This window comes from Sapajus apella, unplaced genomic scaffold (genome assembly GCF_009761245.1).
Source record: "Sapajus apella isolate SASKATOON/1434 unplaced genomic scaffold, GSC_monkey_1.0 scaffold72, whole genome shotgun sequence".
In the NCBI taxonomy this organism is placed as follows: domain Eukaryota; kingdom Metazoa; phylum Chordata; class Mammalia; order Primates; family Cebidae; genus Sapajus; species Sapajus apella.
The window spans coordinates 7,891,385-7,917,108 of NW_022437012.1; the positions used below are offsets into that span (position 1 = coordinate 7,891,385).

General features: G+C 41.8%; 1 protein-coding gene and 1 long non-coding RNA gene across 3 annotated transcripts in view; both read left to right on the plus strand.

The window, feature by feature from the left end:
* The window catches only part of GPR39 (G protein-coupled receptor 39), a 219,258-nt gene that overhangs the window by 46,309 nt on the left and 147,225 nt on the right, over positions 1 to 25,724 (plus strand). The window lies entirely within an intron of this gene.
* LOC116531797 overlaps positions 19,094 to 25,724 on the plus strand; it is a 15,803-nt gene continuing 9,172 nt past the window's right edge. The window contains exon 1 of the long non-coding RNA XR_004260587.1: positions 19,094 to 19,104. This is a non-coding gene — a long non-coding RNA (uncharacterized LOC116531797). The remainder of the gene's footprint in view (positions 19,105 to 25,724) is intronic.

Sequence of the window (25,724 nt, forward strand, 5' to 3'; positions counted from 1 at the left end):
TAATTGCAAATGCCCAGAGGACCAAGAATGGCATCTGTGCTCAGATAGCACTTGGCCTCTCAACAGCTTACTTGAGCTAGCATATTCTGACTTGCATTATGATTATGATTCAGTATGCAGGAGCTCTCCCTCCCACATTAGACTGTGAACTGATTTGTCCTGCATGACAAGGTCATCCCATAACTTCATGTTTTATACTTTTTAACATTTTGAAAGTACCTGCTAAAAAATGGTGCTTACACATGTTTACTAATTGACAATAATACCCTAGTAGGAGTTGTAGGCAGTGAAGAAATATTAACAGCAAATATTACAAGAAATTTTCTCGGACCTCCTTTGGAGTCAGAGAGAACCATTACAATGGCTCAGTCTTACAGGAAGGCGAAGAGGAGCAAGTCAGTCTACAGGCAGGTGTTGAGCACAGTCTTGAACCTAGCAGAGCACTGACCCCTGTGAGGCAATCAAAAGCTGCAGACAAGCATCAGGGATGCAGCTGAAGGCCCTTATCCTAAGTGGATTAACACGGGAACAGAAAACCAAATACTGCATGTTCTCACTTATAAGTGGGAACTAAACTTTGGTACTCATGGACATAAAGATAGGAACAATAGAAACTGAGGACTGCTAGAGAGGGACATCAGAGGATGTTTAGGGTTGAAAAAGCAACTATTGGGTACTATGCTCAGCACCTGAGTGATGAGATCATTCATACCCTAAGCCTCAGTATTACACAGTATAGCCAGGAAAACAAACTTGTACATGTACCCCCTGAATCTAAAATAAAAGTTGAAAAAAGAAAAATATTTTTGAATGAATAAATCAATCAATGAAAATGGAAAAATGCTGCAAACACAGTCTCTCCATAATCAAGTTTGTGAACTACAGTTCCTGCCCACGAAACTTTAATGAATAATAAACGTGATGTATACTTTTGCAGCAAGCTGTATGATACAAAAGTCAGCGAAGGCAGGGAACGTAGTGGTCCAGAACAGTTAGGAAGGTTTTTTGAAGAGGACAGAATGAAACTGGAATCCAAGGGTCAGTTGGCATCTATATTTACTCTTCATACTCCTTTAGAGGGAGTCTGCTTCCACTTTTCAGAAGCCTCAGAGAATTTTCCAGGAGGAATTAGATCATGTACCCAGGAGCCCTGAGCTAATAAAATCTAATTGTTAAATTCCACCCTTTTCTCATTCTCCCCCAAGGGTCTTGCAATTCCTATTTCTCAAAGCTCAGCTCCTGGTACCATTTTCTTAGAAGTCTTTTCTCCCAACCCTCTGCCTGATACTTGACATGATGGGAGTTTCTTTTTTTCTGCTGATCTTTGCGCAGTTCCCACGAAAACAATCTCCAAAACTGAACATAACCCAACCAACATGTTTCAAGTACCTGTGGTTTCACTGTGTGTTATAAATGCAGATGCAACAGTGAATCGTTTTCTGTCCTCAAAAGATTCTACCTTCTAGACCAGAAAAGGAAATAACTATACTGCAAGACAGAATGTAAGAGAAGTTACAACAAAGAAGGATGAGACAGTGAGGGAACGCTTTGTGGAGGGGATAGGACTGGGGGTAGTCCATAATGAGCACCTGAAATTTACCCATATGGAAATGGCAGGGTTGGGGAGAGGGACATGCTAGTCAGAGGTACAGATGATCAATGCAGAAATGGTCCAGGCTTGGCTGAGGCTAGGGATGTGAATGAGTGCCATGGCAGTGAAGACTGGAATAATGAATGGAGTTTGGAACATGAAACTGAGAGGCTGGGCCCTGCACTTTGGGTCAGACTAACCTTTGCCCAGAGGGTTTTGAGCAAAAAAGGGAGGTGAACTTTAGGCTGCTGCTCTGGCTATAGCATGTGTGTGCAGTGGAAGCAGGAGGTGATTGCAGATTGAAGGTGGGGCAGGTCACGGCTCTGGTCCAAGCAGGGGTTGTGAAGGCTGAAAGTAGGGCGGTGGCAGTGGGCCTAACAAGAGGGGACAGAGGAGAGAGAGGAGACAGGGTGACCTTTGCTTGTGTTTCCTCCTCCCCAGGTAAGATACATTGTCACGTAGGCAGTCATTTCAGGATCGCAGGAAGCTAATGATTTTTGCCCACAGTGTAGCTGGCTTCCAACCAAAGAATGTTGCCCTTGAGATTTGACAATGACTGTTGCCTCCTTGGCAGCAATTCTGAATCAAGGGCAGGAGTCAGCCTTGCTGGGAAGTTGTTCAGTTGATTCAAAGGGCTTGGGACATGGCTCTGGGACTCTGGGTGGCAATTCCTGCAAGTCTCTTCATTCCCTTGTGCCTGTCCCCTGGGTGGAGCCTCCTCTCGCACTGTGAGTATGGCCAGATGCCCAGTTCCATCCCCCTACAGTTACCAAGAAAGGGTTGCTTCCTGTGTTCAGTTTAGAGCACTTTAAAGCCCCTGCTGACAGATCCTATTCAAGCTAAAATGAGTGGCTGGGGGCAACTCATACATAATTTCCTTCTATTTAGTGACTTCCTGCACCATGGGGTCTGCATGATTTCTGTTCATTTAATTAAAGGTTATATTGGCAAATTGTTATCCTTGGGAGTGTGGGTGTGCAGGGAGTGATTTTGGAATACATTACTGGGTAATTCCCTTTGCCCTTTATTGCCTCTGCAGGCCATATGAAATTGAATCGCAAATAACACACTTTAGAAACAGGCAGAGAGACTGAGGCCTGAGTGTCCTTTGGCTTTAATAAGACAGTGGACGTGTGTGTGTGTGTAAACGACCCTCTGGTTATGTGGACCAGGTGGAAGAGGTGCAGTCGTATAACTAACGGGAGTGATTTTTCTCCACCTACCCCAGACAGTGTGATCAGCAGCCTTCACTCCTGCAGGGAGGTCTGAATCCAGTAGCTGCCTCTGCCTTTGAAACACCCAGAGGGCCCATTACTGTTAATAGGAGCCCCTTCTGAACACCCGCTAGGGACCACTCCACTTATATGCTGGCTGGTAGAGGTGAGGGGGCCACATGCAACTTTCCCTTTCTAATCTCCCTCCCTGGAGGAGGCTGCTATGCCTGAAATTCTGTGCATGAGGAAAACACCAACAGGTAGAAACTGTAATGGCAAAGTTGTGCACTCTCAGAGGACTTGGCAAAAATCTGTGAAGTTAGGAGAATTCAGGGTCTTTAAGAATGGGGAGGTGAGAGGGTGGGATGCAGCAGGGGTCTAAAGGCAAGCAGTGACTACAGGAGACGTGTGACTTCTTAGGACACTCAGCACTGGCCTTCATGTGGGCAAGAGCTGTGATCACAGGTGGATCTGGCCACCTCTGGTCTAAGAAGTGTTTGTTCCTGAGTTTGAGGGACTGGGTGGTAATACCTTCAAGCCCGTAACATCCTCCCAGTTAGTGGTGGCACCAGCATTTCTGCAGAGCAGAGGTATGAGACTGCCATTTGTGAGGGCTGGGAGTGCTATGGAGGGAGGAGATGCAGGTAGACAGGTGTTCATTTCAGCAGGGTAGTTAGAGTGGGCCTCGATGAGGTGACATTACAAGTCGTGAGGAGGCGAGGGAGTTAGCAATGAAGATGCCAGGGTGGTGCTGGCGCTTCCTAACGCAGCTGTGGGCCTGGGTGATCCAGGACTACAAAATGAGTGGGGCAAGGAGGGGGCTGAGATGTGGGGCTGGAGACAGATTACAAAGTGTTCTGTTGGCCGCTGTAAGGATGCTGGCTTCTATTCTGAGTAAAAGGTGAGCCATTGTGGTTGTTGAGCTATGGAGTGATTTGAAACACGTGAAAACAGATGACCCAGTAGAATGAGGGAAATGTAGAGATCCAGCTGTACAAAGGAAGCATTTGTTAGGAGGCAGGGACGGGGGCTGTCTATCTAGCCTGGGCAGAAGAGAGAGAGGGCAAGGAAAGGCTTCCTGGGGGGAGGGGTCAGCTGCATTTGGCCAGGTCTTAAATGATGGGCCAGCTCATGACCTCCCAACCCCTACCTGACAGTCTGTGTTTCTGTCACCAAGGCAGCAAGGGACTAGTTTCCCTTCTGTGGATTCTTGGGCAATTTGTGTGGTCCTGTTAGGAACCTCTGTGTGTGGGAATCAATCCATGCCTGATCTTTTGGGCATGAACCTTGGCTTGGAATCCACTTCCTATCCATTGCCCCTTGGCAAATCACTACCCATGCAGATGTCTTGCCTAGCAGGATTTCCTTACATGCTCATGAGTTATTGAGCAATGCAGTCCCAGAGCAGTGGGGCAAAGAAAGTGAGGAAAGGGAAGTAGTCAACGTAGAAGCTGGGAGAGTCTGTTGCAAGCTAACCACAGCATCACAAGAAAATATAGCTAGTTTCCTGGTCACATGAGATGTCTCTGACCAGGTCATAGAAACAGTCTGTCAGAATAGTCCTCCATTTAGAGGAGGAAGAGAGAAGAATTTATTTGTTGGCGCCTGCCTGTCTCTTCATACTCATTGGTAAAGCTCTAGTCCATGAGGACATAGACCTGTTCTACTGGCATGAGTGCCTAAAGTGACCACATGGTAGACACAGCTTAAGCTCAGTGGAAGCCTTACTGTATCCACTAGTCAGTGTGACCTCTCTAAGAACCTCGTAGAGTCAAAGTATGTGGGGATAAGGATGCACAGCAACCACAAATATTTCATGGGAGTGGTGATGAGAACAACCTTTCCTACTTGGAAATACTTGGTTCCTGGGTCAGTTTGTTGCAGCTGCTGGGAACACAGTGTCACATATCAGCCATTGTTTTATCACCTACACTGCATCTTGAAAGGTAGGGACCAGCCCAGCAAGGAGTTTTTTGGTTTTTTTTCCCCCCTGCCCCCGTGAGTTGTTTCTCTAACTGAACTTTCAACAGGCTGCTATGCCATTCTGTCAGGCAGATTGCCTCTGGGAATGGCAAAAATTAGTTAGCCCCAGGTCACTGTTTGTTGAGATTCACCCAATCAGAGGATTTAAGGTCTTTAAAATGGGAAGGTGAGAGGGTGGGATGCAGCAGGGAACTAAAGGCAAGCAGTGACTACGGGAGACTGAAGACAGACCTCCGTGGGTGGTGATCGATGTCTCAATTGTTGTACATCTTTTGCAATAAAATGGGTTCCTTGGTGTGAGAAAGTGTTTTCGGATAACTGTCAGTAGATCAGGTATTTTATAAGCTTTTGCTCAGGATTTCTAGCAGAAGCACTACAAGTCAGACAGCATACCCATGTCTTCAGTATGTATCAACTTCAGCAAGGATGGATCAGTGTTCTTTCCATGTGGAAGGGGCTCAATGTAATCAGCCTGCCACCAGGCTGGTCTTCTCAAGGAATGGTGCCATATTGAGGACTCGAAATCAGTCTGTGCTGTTGACAAGCTGGGCATTCAGTCATGAAAATAGATCGGCATTGGTGAGCAGGAACCCATGATGTTTGGACCATGCACAGCCTCCATTCCTGGGCAAGTAGTAGAGGATGGAGGAGAGATGCCAGCCGACATCGATTAACATCATCTTGTCTGACTTGGTTCTTGAGAACTTTATCTGGAGTAGATTCTTTGCCATGGCATTCATGTGAGATAACAAGATATGCCACTCTGAGAAGTTGATATCTGCACCACAGGCCACGTTTCCCTGCAGACAAAGTAGATGACTTAGTGTTTGCCAGAAGCTTTGCTTCCTGGGAGGCTACTCTTGAGTAGGGCTGTAATGCAGCAGCAGCCCATCTTCAATGCCAACACTTCCTGCAGCTTGCCTGTGAACCGGGCCCAGGTCCATTCTTCTCCATCTGTTGATTGTAGGGAATGGAAACCCATGTGTATGGATTGAAAAAAACAGTGTTGGTACTACAGAGGTAAGTGACATGGTGGTGAGCTGACCATGAACTTACTTTCTCATGCAACTTATTTATACTCTCTGGATCTGTTTGAGTCTGGTACCAAATGTAACACTTTAATCATATAGTGAACTGGGACTACACCCACTTGGCCTCATGATTTAGTGGATATAGTAATACTTAGCTTGTGATGGAGGTCACACAGTCTAGTGCTTCAAGGCCAGATATTAGTTTCAGCTAGAACCCAGTAACACAAGGGAGCTTTTATTTCAGGTAGAGGACATGGTCTTGATTAAGAACTCTCCAGGTCTGCACTGAGAGTCTCAAATTGGAGCAATTGGAGCTTGCCCAGCATTCTTCTCCACCATGAACCCCCCTGCACCATTAGATTTGCTGTAACACACAGATCAAGTGGCTGAGCAGCTTGTGCCACTGCCTGAACCTGCTACAGAGTCCTCTCTTCACCTGGTGTCTTCCTGAGTCACCAGGTAAATACATTTGAGCAGTTTTCCAAAGTGTGGTAAATGCCACCTTAAAATTCAAGGAATTTCAATGAGTGGTGTTCTTCTTTTGTAGTAGTAGGTGTACTAGGAGCAAAGATTTCTCCTCTACTTTAGAGCAGTGTCCCGGCATGCTTCAAGTCATTGGAAGCTCTAAAAATGTCACTGATTTGGCAGGTCCTAAGTATTTGTGGAATTTATCTCCCATTTCCATCGTGTACGTATTCTCTCAGTAAAGTATCTAAGCCACTTCCAGCTCCCCTGTGCAATTATTACGTCATCAAGATAATGGACCCATGTGTTGTGCTGCAGAATGTCAAGGCAATCAAGTTCCTTGAGTACTAGATTATGACAAGAAAATTAACATAGCCCTAAAGCTATTATGTTGAAGGTGTACTGAAGTCCTTGCCATGGAAGGACAATAGCACTTTGATGCCATCACTAATGAATATTGAAAAATAATTTGTCAACTCAGTAGCAGTATACTCAGTACCAGAGTCCATGTTAATCTGCTTCAGTAAATATATGATTTTATGTAACTCGTCAGTTAGCATTGGGACCACTTGGCTAATTGTACAGTAGCCTATGGCCAACTGCTATGCTCCATCTGGTTTCTGCAGAGGCCACAGACACATTGAGAGACATGGTGTAGACCACTATCTCTGCCTCTTTCAAGTTTTTGGTTGTGGCACTAATCTCTTCAGTTGTTTCAGGAATGCAGTATTGCATCCAATTTGTCATCCTGGCAGAAAAGGGGGTCAGTTTCAGGGGGGTGCATTTAGCCTTTATTACCATAATGGCTCTTCCTTCACAGTCAGGAAAGAAATGTGAGGGTTCTGCCAGTTACTAAGTATATCTATACTAACTACACATTAAGTGACTGAGGAAATAAGCTAGTGTGGGTCAGTGAACAGGGACGTGGGACTCAGGCTAAAGTACTATGACATGACATCAGTCTGTCCTCACTCCAATCAGAGGAGCATGATGACTTTTTGAGGTCTTTTGGTATTAGTGTCAGCTCAGATCTTGTATTTAACAGTTACGAAATTTCTGAGTTTTCTCTTTTCTCAAAGGCGAATTTACCCCAGCAGATGTTTTCTTTGGGGTAATAGAGGCATATTTTCTGCATATCTATGTGCTGGTTTTACAGAATTCTTCCTAAATGAGATCTAGTCTCTTCTTCAGTCCACTGTCTACTACCTGTCATGGCCTCTAGACCAATAACCAGTGCCAGGACTTAGAACAGCTTGAGTAGGGGTACACAGGCTCTGTTCTAGGAAGTAATAGACGGTACCTGGAAGGGACTGTAGGACTTGACTAATACATACTTTGGATATGGTGCTTTGGGTCTCTGAGCTGACATATCTGGAAACTGGGTGAGGGGACTGTGACTGTCTGCTGTGGAAACTGATGACAACCTTCAGCTCACCAGCTTATGCATTCACGTGGAGTGTGTATGTGTTTATTTTTGATTATACAAATCAAGTAACACCCTAGTTAAATGCCCATCTATTTCGCCCCTTGAAACACCACCACCATAGGTTTCTATTGATCAAAGCAGCCCGATTGCTACTCCAGCCTTGCTGCACATTATGGTAATAATGTTAAGGGCTGCTTCCTGGCCTTTGCCATTCTGGGAACCCATTCTCCCTTTTAGATTAAGGATCTCGGTTCCATGACAGCACATTCATGGCAATTCCTGCCTGCAGTGGACAGCCACCATAAAGGATTGCACTGATTCTTGTGCCCCCTTCCTCAGTATATTTCTTATTGCCTTGTTGAAGGAAGTATCCTTTGACTTCTCTCAGAGAATTTATCATGTATAGGGTCTCAGGTTATATGGAGTAAATCTACTACTCTAACAGTTCCTCCCATCTTTGCCTTCTGACCCCTTCTTGAGAACTATGCTGAGGAAATTTCAATATCTTCACCCCATTTACTGTAGGCCATCTTTCTGCTCATAGTTCAAGGAGCCTTCCCAGGAGTGGTTCCAGCTATGCTTATCAGCTAATTGAATCCCAAGTCTCAGGTGAATGTTCTCATGTCAATCACCATCCCCATGTGTCCCTTTCCTCTGCTGAGTAGTCTATCACCCTCAAGAGTCACTACTCCTGCACACTTGTCATAGACATGAACGCTGCTAGTATGTGTTAGCAAAGTTCTACAGTTCCCCTAGTATATAGTCTACTACTTCATAGAACAGGGCCTGTATATCACTATGCATACCATGCTACGTCCTGGCACTGGCTATGGGCCTGGAGGCCACGAGGGGTAGCTGGGGGCAGATCCTGAGAATAAACACCATTCTGCCATGTACTTATTTCCAGTAATATTGGTGCATGGTCTTTTGATAAGTCAATCAGAGAGGGGGGTGTTTTCCTCTGGCAATAGGGAAAAGCTTCTTTGGCTGGCCCAGAGGGTTCAAGATCCTCCTGCTTAACCACGCAAATATCCTCACCCAGGTTTCATAGTCCCACCCTTACTCCATTAGGGCTGTGATTGTGACATAGAGACTGGTTGAGGCTGCACATTTGACCTACTTTGAAAATTTGCCACATGTAAAACTCATTACCCAGGTCTGATTTTCAGCCCAGTTGGCCCTGAAGCTCTAGTAGATAAGAGTCCCTTTTTCTATGGATACAGAATCTTCACACTTTTAGAACATGCCTGAAGCCAGCAATTTGCTGGCTTGGTTTCATTTTCTTTTTGCAAGCCCTCAAATGCCTTCACAAATAGCCATTCCACACTCCCATCCTTATAGCAGTCATTATCTTCTGCCAATCAAATGATGCAGCCATTTGACCCTCCAGTGTCTTGCACTTTATCTGCACCTCATCTCAATCAACTGCAGGTGAAAGCTTGACTAATTGTGAGATCATCACATGTCACTTATCACCAGAAAAGCGTTTTCCAAGACAAATGGGTGTTAAGAACCGTGAAAAGTTTGAGATTACACTCTAGTTTCAAGTCAACACCTTACCCTGCCAAATTCATGCATACTGAAGGAAGACAAAGTCCTTTAACTCTGACCTAGTAGTGTCATGTCATCTGTAAAAGACCAAATGTGAATTTTCTCCCAACAGTGGGTATGCCAACTCCAAAATCTTATACCAAGGATGTCCTGGTTTCAATGTTTCTGGTTCAAAGTCCCTTGAAAACAAAACCTGAGGCAAAATGTATTTCTTTATGTCTGTTGAAAGATACATTCCCAGGCCAGGCATGGTAGCTTATGCCTATAATCCTGGCACTTTGGGAGGCCAAGGTAGGTGGATCACTTGATGTCAGGAGTTTGAGACCAGCCTGGGCAACATGTCAAAATCTAGTCCCCACTAAAAATATAAAAATTAACTGAGCTTGGTGTTAGGTGCCTGTAATCCAGCTACTTGGGAGGCTGAAGCAAAAGAATTTCTTGAACCCAGGAGGCAGAGGTTGCAGTGAGCTGAGATCATGCCATTGTACTTCAGCCTGGGTAACAAAGCAAGACTCCCTTTCAAAAAAAAGAAAAAAGAAAGAAAAAGGAGAAGAAGAAGAAAGATATGTTCCCAGGGTACTGATAACATGCAGGAGAAGGGAGTGAGGTAGGGATGGAAGAAAAGCATATGATGCTTTATCAAGCTGGCCACAGTATCACAGATGATGTAAAGTAGTCCATTTCTTGGCTGTATAGGACAGGATATTATGCCTTAGAACAGTCATTTGTGGGAAGGAAGTTCTGGAAAGGTTGGCTCTGCCAATTCTTTCCCACAGAAGCACTCGCCATCCTACCCTTCCCAGTTGTGGCAGCTGGCCTCTCCAGGCAGCCTCTGGGGAAGTGAGATTCAAGGCCCTACAGCATCTGCCTCTGGCTGTGGTGGGCCTGTGGTCCCCTTCTGCCTGCTCTTCTGCCTCTGACACTAACCATCCATGATTCTCAAGATGCTATCATGTCTGTTTTTACATGGACCCAGTAGGAATAATAAGTGCTACAGTGATTATTTTAAAACAATGTTGTAAGGGAAAAACCATTTTGAAAAATTGTATGTGCTGTAGAAAAACTAGTTGTTATTTATTCAGATTTCTTAAACTTGAGTCAGAAGAGAAAGAGGAGGTACCTTGAACAGGACTTTGAAGGACAAGTAGAAGATACATAGACAAGGACACAGGGAAGGGCTTCTTAGTGGAGCATTCAGAGGTATGAAGGACAGAGGTAGGAGATGGCATATGACAGGGCCAGCCTGAGCAGCATAGTGATATACCAACGCTACAAAAAATAAAAGTGTCAGCTGGGCATAGTAGTGCATGCCTGTGGTCCCAGTTACTCCCAGCTGAGGTGGAAGGATCCATGAGCCTTGAATCCATGAGGTCAAGGCTGCAGTGAGCTGTGAATATGCCACTGCACTCCAGCCTGGGCCATGGAGCAAGACCCTGTCCAAAAAAAAAAAAAAAAAAAAAGAGCCAAGAGCCTGTCTCAATCAAAGAACCAAATCCAGTCCTCCAACTCATTTTGTAAAAAGTTTTATTGGAACATAGCCACATCTATTCACATACTTCTTGTTGTGGACTGTTTTTCTACAGTTTCAACTGCGACCATTTGGCATTTAAAACCTAAAATATTTACTATCTGGCATGCTACAGACCCCTGATGCAAAAGGAAATAATGAGTATATTGCAATGTTGATAATGAATATGAATTGCCTTTCTCTTTTCATCTTCCTCCTTTGTCTCGCAAAGAACTGATCACATAATGGCTACATAATCAACACTGATTAGTGATCTTAGTCTTTGGAAAGATATTTAATACCATTGCTTACTAAACAGAGTTAACCCCAGAAATCTACTAATTTAAAATTAATACCATAACCTAAAAAGAATTTGAGGCACTTTATTCTATCCCCTTCACACTAACCGTATTAATAATTGAGACACTGCCTCACACATAATCACCAATTATTTGAAATCTGACTGTTCTAGAAAATCTGGAATTACTTGGGACTTGGCATTGCAATGACTCTTTAAAAACTATAAACTGCTGAGAACTGACTGCGTTTCCACAGGCAGTGAAGAAAATGTCTGAAACATTTTCTAGATTCCTTGAGGGGAGGAGTTATGCCTTGTGTGACTTGGCGTAGAAGGGATTAATAAAGAATTGCTGAATAAATAAAGTGTCCAGAATAGTGCCTGGCACAGGATAGGTTCTTGGTAAATGTTTGTTGAATTATCTGGCAAAATAATCCATTGATTCAAAGCATGAGAATTTTTAGGCTGCAGAACACAGATCATTGCTAGACCCAAGCCAACAGTCTCTGTAGGTTGCACACAAGTAATTTAAAGTCTACGTCTAATTTATTTGTCAGAACGTTGTATAACCATTGGCTGGCTCCAGATACTGGATGAGCTTCCCAATCAATACTACCTAACAAGAACAGCTACATGGCAAAGACAGAAAGCTCACTCAGGAGGGACCTCATGGCTGTGCTGCTTTAGGGCCAATTAACTGGTGTCTGACATCTTCCAGTAAATCTAAATTAAATGCATTCTTGTGAATTCTAATTTCAAGTGAGTTTAATTGAACTTAGGAGGGACGCTACCATTTAGTGAGTAAAATGAAAATGAAGTAATTGAATATTTTTCCAGAATTGTATTCGAAATGTGCTCCATCAAATGTTGTTTCAGAACCCAAGTGACCAGCTGCACATGGTTAATATTTGGAAAGGGAAGAGAAGTATTTAAATGTCAGCTTGTAGCCACTAGGAGGGTAAATACAATGGCCGGCTGTTCAATTACTAGATGTGAGCTCTACTTGGCATTCAAATCTTTTTTTTTTTTTTTTTTTTTTTTTGACTTGGAAGTTAAATAATGTGTTCAAGGGAATTAGGATGAGTTTGGATGACTAAAACACAAAAACTAACACCTTCTTTCCCCATTCCTCCCCCTTCCCAGCACACAAAAAGATAGCAGTGCTGCTGATTTAAAATTGCAGGCATTCCGATGGGTGTAATCAACTGATCACTCATTACAACGTTGAACCCTTTATTTTATAACTATTTATTAAAGGCTCATTGTATTCCAGGCACTGTGGAGGACAGATGATTGAACAGGATTCAGTCTATGGCCATAAGGAACTTTCTGTTCATAGTGAGATAAGACTTGAGAATAAAGTGGTATAGAAAAGGAAACTGTGCTGCACATTGTAAGAGAAAGTACCAAGTGCTGAAGGCAGGTAGGCTGGCTGGCTGTGGAAACAAAGCACTCCTCTCGGGGGAGGTGATATTTAAATATTTGCAGAAAGGAAAGAAAGCATGAGACCTACTTGGAGGATGATGAAGCATTTAATTGGGCTGGTATGGAGGATTTGTGGAATGAGATACTATGAAATAAAATAGCTGGCATGTTTATAAACATCCTTAAATGGGTTTGTACTTTATTCAGTACATAGCCTCTAAGCAGGGAAGGATTTGATCAGAGACAGGAAAGAAGAATCTAAATGTAACGCATACTATCAGAAAAATTCAAATGAAAACCACAATGTGATACCACCTCATACCTATTAGGATGGCTACTATAAAAAAAAAAAACAAAACAGAAAATAGCAAGTGTTGGAGAGCATATGGAGAAATTGGAACCCTTGGGCACTGCTGGCAGGGATGTCAAATGGGACAGCCACTGGGGAAAACAGTATGAAGATTCTTCTCGAAATTAAAAATAAAATTACCATATTATCTACCAATCGCACTTCTGGGTGTATATCCAAAAAAGTTGAAAGCCAGGTCTCAAGAAAAATATTTGTACACCACATTTATAGCAGCACTGTTTGCAATAGCCAAGAGATAGAAGCAACCTAAATGTCCATCAACAGATGGTGTATACATGTAGTGGAATATTATTCAGCTTTAAAATGGAAGGAGATACCATCAGATACTATAATATGGATGAAACTTAAAGACATTATGCTAAGTGAAATAAGTCAATCACTAAAAGATAAATACTATATATATGAGTTATCTAAAGTTGAATAATTCATAGAAACAGAAAGCAGGATGGTAGTTGCCAGGGGCTAGGAGGAGGAGGAAATGGTAAATCGTTGTTTAATGGGTAAAGAGTTTCAGATTTGCAAGATGAAAAATTTCTGGAGCTCTGCCTCACAACAGTGTGAATGTACTTAACACTACTGAATTGTTCACTTAAAAATGGTTAAGATGGTAAATTTTTTATTATGTGGGCTTTTAAACCATAATAAGAATAAGGAATACAGATACAAATACAGCAGGGTGGTATGAATTGTATTCGGATTGGAAGAGAGAGAAAGTGGGAAATCAGTTTAGAAGCTGTTGCCCTAGGCCTGGTGAGAGGTAACTAGGGCAGGGACAGGAGAAAGGAAGAGTTGTTCTCAAGATAGAATTGGCAGGATTTGGCACCTGTGGGATACTCAATTGAGGAGGGGTGTCAGAGATGGCTTGGAGGTTCCCAACCAATGCTAATGAGAAAATGATGGAGACTTTCCCAGAAGTAGTGACTTATGTGGGGAGATAAGGAATTTGATTTTGGATTAATTCTGACTGCAGATTTTCGCCAGTTGTGCTGGAGCTGGTCTTACTACACTGTATGTTAAGAGCTGTTGGAAGCTCTTTTTCGTTTGTTTTGCATTTTCTCCCATGTTTCTCTGTGTTTGATCTTCAGCTTCTTAGTTGGCCTTGATCAATGGTTTATCCCTAACTTTTCAAATCAAGGGCGAGTTGCACATTTTGAAATGTGGGTCTGTTATGAATTCGTTCACTGAACCCTTCAATTTGGGGTTGAATGTCTATAGGAGTGGCTGTAAAAATTAGAGAGCTATGAGACTTTCTTTACTGAAAAACACTATTTAAAAAAATTGTATCCATTTTCATTAGAAATTTAATTTCCCAGCTGGTCAAGTGAACACAAGGCTGTTATCTTTTTAGTGTGGCATCTTACTCGTCTAAGCTGGAAGTAGCCTCAGAGGTGTGAGCTTATTTCTTTACTTTAGGCATTTCACAGGGACCAGAGGTTTACAAATGTATTCATGTCAGTGCTCTATAAGGTCATCACCTCAAGATTCCCAGAGTGGTGGCAGTAGTCGATTTGTAATTCCAAATCTGTTTTTTCGCAGTTGAGAGAATTCTGCTGAAAATGGAAAAGAAGGGTGACGAAATAGACTGGTTTCACCCTGGCATGGATTGGTCTACAAAGATAATCACCCATTTGAGAATTGAGAAGTGTCTTTTGAGTATTTGATATACCAGGAGGTAAAAGAAACATTTGGGGCCATTTTCAAAGGCTAGAATCTGGGATTGGATTGGGATGCAATTTTAAGGTCATTATTCTGTCACTTATGTCAGAAAGAATTTTGTTACTGATATTTGTGAGCAAATGATTGCAAGTGCTGACATGAAGTTGAGCTTTGTTTAACACATTGCATACATATTTCAGTCCTGAAAGGCTCAGATACTTAGAAAACTTTCCTTAGGCTTTGGAGAACATGTTACATTTTGAGACAGGATTTTTATAGAACAATATATGACTCTATAAGAAATTATAAATACTTTTTTGAAATTCCAATTGTAATGATGTTTGTTATAGAAATATTAGAAAATTTAGATGAATAGAAATGGCCCATGTTCTCATTACACAGGAGTAACCACTGTTTACTTTGTGTCATCCGCCTTTCAATATTGTGGGAGTGACTATGCATACAGGCTTGTATGCGCTTTTAATAGAACCAGACTGTGCATATTAGTTACCTGATTTTTTCAATTAATATAACACATATGTTTTCATATGACTGAAATTTCTCTTTTAATATCTTTTTTTAAAGTTTACACAGTCTTTATTTTACAAATCCTCCCTGCTGGACACTTAGATTTTTTCCATTTTGCGCTATTGCTTAACGGTGCACATAGGTATAATTATAACTATGAATCATTAAACCTGCTGTATCCTGGTTTTCTGATTAGTAGCATTTTCTTTTCATCTCAAAAGTGTCCCAGTTCATACAACCAAGAATATGGCACCCTAATTAGTAAGAAAGCCTGTGAAATCAGTCTTACAACATAATCGTGGTGCATATCCATTAGTATTTTCTTATAAACTCCTTAAACTATTAATTACTTTTGCAGCAACCTAATAGCATACCCATGTCAAATGGTATATATGCTTAAAGGTTTTTGATGTAGATCACTAAACTGCCCTTCAGAAATGTTATAAGAAGCCTTTAACTTGAGCCAATACTGATCAGCCCACTAAATATAAATGTGTTTTGAAATATGTGCTTTCTGTTGACTTTGTTCAAAGTCATTGTGATCTTTAGTAAATGAGAAAATAAACACAGATATTGCAGGGTAGGAAGTGTTAGGGAGGGAAGGGAGAAACCGGAGAATGTTGGCAGCACCTGGAAAATAAAGAGGTTACAATTCTATAGCTATTTGAGGGTAAACAAAGCGTCACAGTCTCGATGTTAGTCATCATTATCACAATAATGGCAACTCCATCTACTGAATGCTGACTATTTTCAATAAAGTATTTACTTTTCAGACCAACTCTGCAAGTAGGTATTATTTTTCCAAAAAGAGAACTAAGGCTTAGCAATGTTGAATAAGTACACACAGCTGGTAAACAGCAGAACCCAGGTGTGTCTATCTCTAACACATCCGTTCTTTCCACTCAGCCATACTTCCTGTGTTGGTTCCTTAACCTCCCCTCTATTCTGGATTTCCTCCCTTTATGGCATGAAACATTAAAGATGGAGAAGTAGAGACGTTGATATGGGTCCCATGGCCCCGAATACTGTAAGCCAGAGAATTGCTGTCTGCAGTTCCCTCTAGTAAGTCATTTCGCTTCAAGCTTTATTTGAATTTCTTTATAGATTGCTGGCATACAACAACTTTCTTGTTAATTCTTTAATAGTCTAACAAAGAGGCAAGATGATGGGGAGAGAAAGTGCTGGGCTTATTGGCTCCCCCTTCACTGAAGAGCTCAGTTTTTCACCTGTTAGAGCATCAGTCCTCATCATTTTTGGCACCAGGGAGAAGTTTCTTGGAAGACAATTTTTCCATGGAACAGGGTAGGGCTGGGATGATTTCAGGATGAAACTCTTCCACCTCAGTTCATTAAACATTAGTTAGATTTTCATAAGGAGCACACACAGCCTAGATTCATCACTCGCGCAGCTCACAATAGGGTTTGCAGACCACAGTCCGTCTGTGGCCTGGGGCTTGGTGACTCCTGCGTTAGAGGGCAAATTGTGATTCTCTGCTCCTTTGACAATAATAGTACAAAATAATGGCAGTGCAGACAGAACAGATGCCATCAAAATAAAAACGAATTTAGTTATGTCCCTGACAATTTCAAGACAGCATTTGTTAGACTCAAATTTAACAACAGGTTGAAGACTTGGAAGCAGAGTACCAATTTAAAAAATCTGGTGGCAGTAGAAATGGATTTTTGTGAAAAGTAATATAACTTTGAATTGTCTCATTGCATTTTGATGGAATATCTCCCATGGAAAATTATCCTTCATTTACAGTCATTATCAAGTCAAATATTTTGTTTGAAAAGAGCCACTGAGTTAGGATGTACAGAAAATGGTTGGAATGGGACCCTGCTATGGGGCAAAGTTGAAGGGAAGCACTAAAATGAAAGTCAAATGATCTTGGAGACAGTTCCTTAACACCACTGCTCAACCTTGGAGAAGAAGATGAAATTCACAGCAATGCCCTAGCCTCAGTGTGCCCTCCCAAGCCTCCTGCTTTTGTCAGGAAATACTTCCCTGAAGATTAAAGCTATAATTCAGAATCTAAGTCAAAGAAGAGTGCCTTATTTAAACCCATGATTTTAACACACAGCAATAGGCCACAGCAGAGGGAAGCTGAACGTCTCTGTAGGCTGGACCATCACTTGCAAGTCCTTCTCTCAATATTGTTGACATCTCCTAAATAATGGATCTCCATTGACTGGTGCCACTGTCCCAAGTGGGGCTCTGTGCTCAGCTCCTTTGCCTGCCTGTCTGCCTCTCTTTGTAGATGGGCAATTAGCTGATTAGATCCAGACCTTAGTATTTGACTTGTTTCTTTTTCTCTGTGTCATGGGAATTCACTTCCTGTTTTAGATTTTCCCTTTTCAGTCTGATGGACCCAAGGATTTTTTTATTCATTTTTGTTCCAGTGTTCACAGATTTTTACACACATGTGTCTCTGTTGGGTGCCTTAGGGGGCTTCATTTAATGAGATTCCTTTTCCTCCCCGCAAATCCAGAATTGTTAATCCTTTTTGTAGAAGCCATGGAGTTTTCTCGAGTAAGAGGTAGTAAAAGGCCTGGGTCTCAAGGTGGGCTGGCACAGGTACATGGTGGCTACTGGGACATCACTTCTACCACATTATGTTGGCCAAGGAAGTAGACGGGAAGCTCAGGTTCAGTGGGAGGGGAAACAGGCTCTAGGTGGGGATGGGGAGGCCCTGGAAAGGAGGAATTGTGGCAGCCAACTTTGGAGGCACCTACACTAGGCATTAATTTACAGCCCTACAAAAATCTTTGGAAACACAAGTATTTTGACAACAAACTGTTGACACCTTTTGGGTGCCAGTGAACCTATATTTTCTTACCCTAGATTCCTTATTAGTGGTAGTTTGCAAATCAGATGAAGCCAAATAGTTTATAACAATGTTTGTTTCTCCACCAGTGCTTTATCTTGTATTTATAGAATTGAACCTCATCCACATGTTCTGTAAATATAAATTCTTAGTGTAATTGCTTAACTATTTAAACTGACCTACAGACTTACCTTCCACTGAGTGTTAAGTACCACAACAACATCCCTGCACTGTGCACAGCAATATAGTGTAGCAATGGTGTGCACGGGCTTGAGAGCCAGATTGCCTGAGATCTAGTATGAACTCTGCTACTTACCAGCTGTATAACCTTGAATAAGTTTCTTAAGCCCTTTGTGAGACAGTTTCCTTATCTATAAAATGAGGGAACTAATAATACCACCATATAGGGTTGTAATGAAGATTATTTGTGCTCAGAACAGTACTATAGATGTATAGTAGCATACAGGATGGTTCAACTACTATTGTTATTGTTAGGACAGAGTGATCAGCACTGAATGTTTATCGTCAGTAATGAGTGGGACAGTTGGAACAGCCAAGGTACCAGGTCTTCTCTCCCATGGAATGCCATGACTTCTGGCCCACACTTATGCCTAATCCATCTTGCTTCATCCAACTCTAGTGGGTGCATGGCCTAAATGTTGGGTGGGCTGGGTAGCCCTCTGTGTTGCCTTCACTTCATTTAATGATGGAGTGCTTTTGTACCCCTTCCATGTTGTGAAAGACAAAGCATTTCTCCATCATTCAGGCCATGATTGGCTGTTCCGGTCTTAGAGTTATGTGACTAATGTCAGTCTTTTGGTGTTATACCAGAGCTGGTCTTGTTTCTCAAAAGTATATCTAACCTCAGCCCTTGTTGGAGCTGTTTTACTCCAGGACACAGTTGCTTTTCAGTTTGTTCCCCTGTGGGATATCACGAAGTCTCCAAAATGCATTCACACTGATGTTGAGAAATCCAGAACTGTATTCTCAGTCAGGGGATTGGGCTCAAGCCTCAAGAGTGTTCATGGCATCTGAAACCTGCTTCCTGGAGCAGGTCCCAGTGGAAAAAAAAATAACAATATTCCAGGGTACTTTAGATAGAGGAGACTGCAAAATACTCAAATTGGATGTGGCTAGAAATATGCTATCCCAGGAATCCAGATAATATATCAGATTTTCTTCTGTTAATTGGTAGATCAAAGTGTAGGAGTTTTTCTGACCTTGATGGGAATGTCTCCACTCAGTTCACATGCTGAAACATAAGGAACTGAATACAAAATGCTGGTTCTGGCTCATGCCTGGGTTAATGACCCATCTTCAGTTCCTTAGGCAACTCTCTAAAGCTAAAAGTCTACTTTTTAGTGTAGTTTCACCTTCACTCATGATCACTGATATAGTCACAGGCATGTGGCTGCACCAAGGACCAGTGTTCTAGTGAGCATGCCTGTGGGTACTGCAGGATGTTAGCATATCCCTGGAGCTGCGTGGTAAAGAGAATTCTGTGTCCTTTGTATCCAGCTGTTTAGCAGACTAGAAACCCTGATAATGACTTTCTTGCCTAAAGTAAGTTTAGAATGCTGACTAAATCATTTAAATATGTTTCCAAAGGCATCGATGGGTTGGCAAAAAGTAAAGAACCTAATAGGCCACAATGGGCATCAGACAGATGTGACCCCATGCAGGCATTTGCTAGATTAGGTGAACTTGGCCGTTAGCTAATCAGCCCTGGGAAGTCCAGTGGATCCATCCAAAATGGGAAGTATAATTGGAGACTCCCGTGATCCCAATCCACATTAAGTTAAGATCCCAAATAGTTACATCCTCGGAGTAAGGATAAAGTAGGAATAAGCCTCAGGGGATGACAAGGAAAATTGCTTGTCTCAGTCCTTGATTCTGAGTGGAAGAGAAAAAATTCTATAAGAATTCATACATCCTCACACAGTTTATATGCTCTCACGTACTTTGTAGCCTGAACTCACACTGTTTGTATGATCTGGAAAACCTCAGATAGAAAACTGAGTATTAATTTAAATCCAGGTTGGTTGTGCCAGAGATACCTGGCAAGAAGAAACAAATCCTCTCTGGAGGAACTCACCTGTATTCAAGACCTCAGGGAGGTCTCACAGATAAAATGAATAATGGGGGGAAATGCTCATACATTGAGGGGGAATTATGAAGCCATATACAGAAACAGTATATGGAAAGCCTGAAAAAACAAGACAGTGATTTCAGATACATGCATACCTCGGAGACATTGCAGTTTCAATTCCAGACCCCAGTAAGGAAGCAAATATTGGAATTATATATAAAATTTTTGGTTTTCCAGTGCATATAAAATTTTTGTTTTCACAATCTGTAGCCTATTAAATGTGCAAAAGCATTATGTCTAAAAACACAATGTGCATACCTTAATTTTAAAAGGCTTTATTGCTAAATATTGCTAATGATAACCTGAGCCATCTGTGAGTCTTTTTTGCTAGTGAACGGTCATACCCCAATGCTGTTGACTGTTGACCAATCAGGATAGTGGTTGCTGACAGTTAGGGTAGTTGTGACAATTTCTTAAAATAAGACAATAATGACGTTGCCACTTTGATTGACTTCCTTCCACAAAAGATTTCTCTATAGCAAGCAATGCTGTTTATAGCATTTTACCCACAATAAGACTTCTTTCAAAATTGAAGTCAATCCTCTAAAATCCCTGCTGCTGCTTTATCAACCAAGTCTATGTAATATTCTAAAGCCTTCATTGTCATTTCAACAATGCTCGTAATGTTCTCACCAGGAGTAGATTTCATCTCAAGAAACTACTTTCTTTGCTCGTCCATAAGAAGTAATTCCTTGTCCATTCAAGTTTTATCATGAGATTGTGGCAATTCAATCACATCTTCAGGCTTCACTTCTAATTTCAGTTCCCTTACTATTTCCACCATATATGCTATTATTTCCTTCACTGAAGTCTTGAACCCCTCAAAGTCATCCATGAGGGTTGGAATGAACTTCTTTCAAGCTCCTGTTAATGTTGATATTTTGACCTCCTCCCATGAATCATAAATATTTTTAATGGTATCTAGAATGGTGAATTCTTTCCAGAAGGTGTTCAATTAACGTTCCCCAGACTCTTCAGAAGGATCACTATCTATGACAGCTATAGCCTTATGAGAAGTATTTCTTAAATAATTAGACATAAAATTTGAAATTACTCTTTGATCCATGAACTGAAGAATGAGTGTTGTATTAATAGGCATGAACATTAATCTCTGTGTACACCTCCATTCCAGGTGACCAGGTGCCTTGTCAATGAACAGTAATATTCTGAAAGGAATCTTATTTTCTGAGCAGTAGGTATCAACAATGGGCTTAAAATATTTAGTAAACCATGCTATATACATATGTGCTGCCATCCAAGCTTTGTTGTTCCATTCACAGAGCACAGACAGAGTAGATCTGGCATAATTCTGAAGGAGCATAGGATTTTGGGAATGGCAAATGAGTATTGGTTTCAACTTAAAATTACCAGCTGCAGCTGCATTAGCCCCTAACAAGACAGTCAGCAAGTCTTTCGAAGATTTGAAGCCAGGCACTGACTTCTCCTCTCTAGGTATGAAAGTCCTAGATGGCATCTTTTTCCAGTATAATGCTTTTTCATCTAGGTTGAAAATGTGTTGTTTAGTGTAGCCACCTTCATCTACTATCTTAGGTTGATCTTCTAGATGACTTGCTGCAACTCCTACATCAGCACTTGCTGCTTTACTTTGCACATTTATGTTATCCAGATGGCTTCTTTCCTTAAACCTCATGAACCAGCTTCTGCTGGTTTTAACTTTTCTTCTGTAGTTTCCTTACTTCTCTCAGCCTTCATAGAATTTTAGAGCATTAGAGACTTGCTCTGAATTAGGTTTTGGCTTAAGGGAATGTAGTGGCTGATTTGATCTTCTATCCAAACCACTCAGACTTTCTGTATGTCAGTGATAAGGCTGTTTTCCTTTTTTATCATTGATATGTTCACAGGAGAGGCAGTTTTAATTTTCTTCCAGAACTTTTCCTTTGCATTCACAACTTTGCCAACTGTTTAGAGCAAAAGCCTAACTTTCAGCCTAACTCAGCTTTCAACAAGCCTTCCTTACTAGGCTTAATCATTTTTAGCTTTTGATTTAAAGTGGGGGATGTGTGACTCTTCCTTTCATTTGATCAATTAGAGGTCATTGTAGGATTATTGATTGGCCTAATTTTAGTATCATTGTGTCTCAGGGAATAGGGAAGCCTGAGGAGAGGGAGAGAGGGGGAAATGGCTGGTCAGTGGAGGAGTCGGAACACACACAACATTATTAAGTTCACCATCTTACATGGGTGTGGTTTGTGGTGCTCCAAAACAATTACAATAGTAACATGGTACATCACTGATCACAGATCACCATAACAGATATAACGGTGATGATGAATGCAATACATTTGTGATTATTCTCACTGTACTGAAATCCAATGAGAATAACCAAACATGTGACAGAGAGCGGATGTGAGCAAATGTCGTTGGAAAAAATAGCACTGATAGATTTGCTTGATGCAGGGTTGCCACATATCTCCAATTTATTTTCTTTTTAATGCAATATCTGCAAAGTGCATTGAAGCAAAGCACGATAAACCAAAGCATTCCTGTATCGGTATTAATAGACTCAGATTATGATTAGGTTTAATATGCTTAATTAATAGAAGAACTTAGAAAATAACAAAGAAATTTGATGCTTTAAATGATTTAAGCAGATTTGACAGAGAACCAAGTCAAAATTTTAGAAATGAAAAGTATAATAGTCAAAATTTAATGATTATATTTAACAGATTTAACTGCCAATTAGACCTAGCTTTAAAGAAGATTAATGAACTGAAATAAATTTAAGGAAAGTATACATAATGAAATCCAGAGAGGTAAAGAGATGGAAAAATGAGAGAACAAGAGCCATGAGGATAGAATGAGAAGGTCTACAGATATCTAGTGAGAATTTCAGAAGGTGAAAGGGAGAATATTGGAAAAGAGGCAATATTTAAAGAGATAATGTACTTATCTAACACTAATGAAATTAAACGGTTTCAGGAAACATATTTAATCTCAAGAAGGTCACATCAAAAAGTCCACAGCTCAACATATCATAGCAAAATTGTAATGTCAAAGACAAATAATAAAATAGTTAAAGAAAAAAGCGTATATAGCTTTCAAAGAAAATAGCCCATTTTAAGGTCCTATTTGCCTTCCATATTGACCAATGGGGAAACTAAATGGTAAGTAGACAAATTTGCTTACTCCTTTCTTTTGGACTTTCTTTCTTTCTGACAAATTATTTAAGACCTTTGTTAATAGGTCCTTGCCTTTTGGAAAAATCAAGTTGTAAACGTTTTCTCCAAATTAAAAATGAAGTTCTTAAACATCTCAACTTGACCAGATATAAAACAATTTAAAAATCTTTAAAGGTGTATTGAGAAAACCAGGCTTTTCAAAAATAACGCCTGTCATTGTCAAAAAGAGACATCTTGAGGTAAAAATAACAAAAAAACTCCTTGCTGCATAGATAATACAAATAGTTCTAGTTATCTGGTCAGTGGGCAAAAAGCAAGCACTTAAGGTCTTCGGTTCCAATATTTTGCTCATTTCTTGTTGCTGGAATTTCATATCATTTTATTCTTGTTGGATGACTAAATTGAATGGTGGGGGAGATGATAAGCCCACATTTACTCAGCCCCACTCTGCTCAGCCTCAGGAGTGGATGAATCCTCCACTGTTGTCTCTGCCATCTTGTGGTGTGGGGCATTCTGGGCATCAGGGCCAGTACTTGAAGCTGTGGCTGTGTCGAGATTGAGGTATCTGCTGACCCTGGTTTCATTGCCTTGGTTTTCCTTACCCATGTCATTGCTGTCCTCTCTCGGCTGGTTTTGGTGAGGGGAGCCCCTGTGAAACCGTGGTCTATAACCCAATCCACATCCTGCCTCACTGGTTTACCTTGTGCCCTTGCGCCCTGGCTGTCAGCACCTCCACCACTTCTCCCTGAACGGGAGGGTAGGAATACTGTGGTCACCAGCAGGTTCTGTGAGTGTGGCAAGGTGGGCACCCTGTGGGACCACTGTCCCATCCCTGTTCGTTTTCCCTCTCTCACTATTCAGGACCCCCACTATGTGGAGTCTATTATGGTTACTGCCTGCTCCATGATTACTGCCTTGACCTGGAACTCCATTAGGGCCTGTGACACTTGCTTGCCTCCCAGCCCTATTTCTCCTTAGATGACATCGAACTCCACAGTGGTTCCATCTTCTACCCTGCAGAGGTGTTTCTTGGGGTTATTCTTTACAGCATTCTGATACACAAATGCATCTTCCTTGGCATTATTCTTCTTGATGAAACCATATCTGTTTCTTACACTGAAATAGTTTATTGTCCCAAAAACCTTTCTTGGGATGACCTTTTCCCTACTAGCAGGCGCCGGCGCTGTCCGTGGTGCTGGGCTTGGTGCCTGCAGCATCGAGGGCAGGAATAGGGGTAGTGGGGGCCGCTGGCAGCTGCTGGGCCTGGGCCTCACTGCTCCTGGCTCTGGTGACAGTGCCTGGGGCTGGCAGCGGCAGCTGCAATCCTCCTGGGTGTTATGGAAACCAGGCCAACGGCAGCCTGTGGGGCTGCTCAGAGCTCTCTGGGGGCCTCTCCCTCCTGGACTTTCTTGACTATGTGACTATATTCTTAATTTTCCCAGAGAACTTTTTGATGAGCCTTTGGAGCACTCTGTGAACTTTGCTTTGGTTAATCACTATGACTGCAGGTACTGGGTAAGGGAAACCGTGGGTATGCATGGTATGTATGGTTGGGGTGGGGACCAGAGTGGGGAGCAAGATGCATTTTGTTATCAATTAAATAAGGGTATTGATATTGGGTGGATCAGATCTTTATTCTAATCCTTTTCACATATTTTCCTTATATATATGCACTGCAGTGCCAAAAAACAGGCCATATTAGGAGTGCTGTATACTTAATTTTTAATACAAAAACTACTTTTCTGTATTAAAAATGTATTTATATTAAATTTATGATCAATTTAATCTGTTACTGGCAACTGAAAAGCTACTTCAGAGAGAAGAGGAGGCTCAGCCCAGATTCCCTTTGGACACAGGCCCAGAAGCTTGCAGGCAGAGGATCAGCTGTGGGAGGCCCCAGTGAGAGTCTGTGATGAGCAGAATCCTCACCAGGTAGTCCCCAGGCACCTGGCTTATAGCGGCCTGCTTGCCCCTGCGCTCGCCACAGAAAGCCACTCTCTTCTGCCAAAGCCCAGTTCCCTGAGGACACAAAGGCTTTCCCTACAGTCAACAAGAGCCAGAGAATCTCATTTTCTTCAAGCAAGGAGAGGAGAGAGAGAAATAAAAGTTTGGAGGGGCAGGATGCAGCCTATTAATGCGCATATACTTTTCCTTGCTTCACTGTAGAGCTTGGAGATAGCGAGAGATGAAAGAAAAGGAAAGGGATATTATTGTTATTTTTCCCCCATTTATTTTATTGCATTTTAGGTTTTGGGGTACATGTGAAGAACATGCAAAATTGTTGCATAGGTACACACGTGGCAGTGTGATTTGCTGCCTTCCTCCCCATCACCTACATCTGGCATTTCTCCCCTTGCTATCTCTCCCCAGCTCCCCACCCCCCACCGTCCCTCCCCTATTTGCCCCAAACTGACCCCAGTGTGTAGTGCTCCCCTCCCTGTGTCCATGTGTTCTCATTGTTCAACACCTGCCTATGAGTGAGAACATGCAGTGTTTGATCTTCTGCTCTTCTGTCAGTTTGCTGAGAATGATGGTTTCCAGGTTCATCCATGTCCCTACAAAG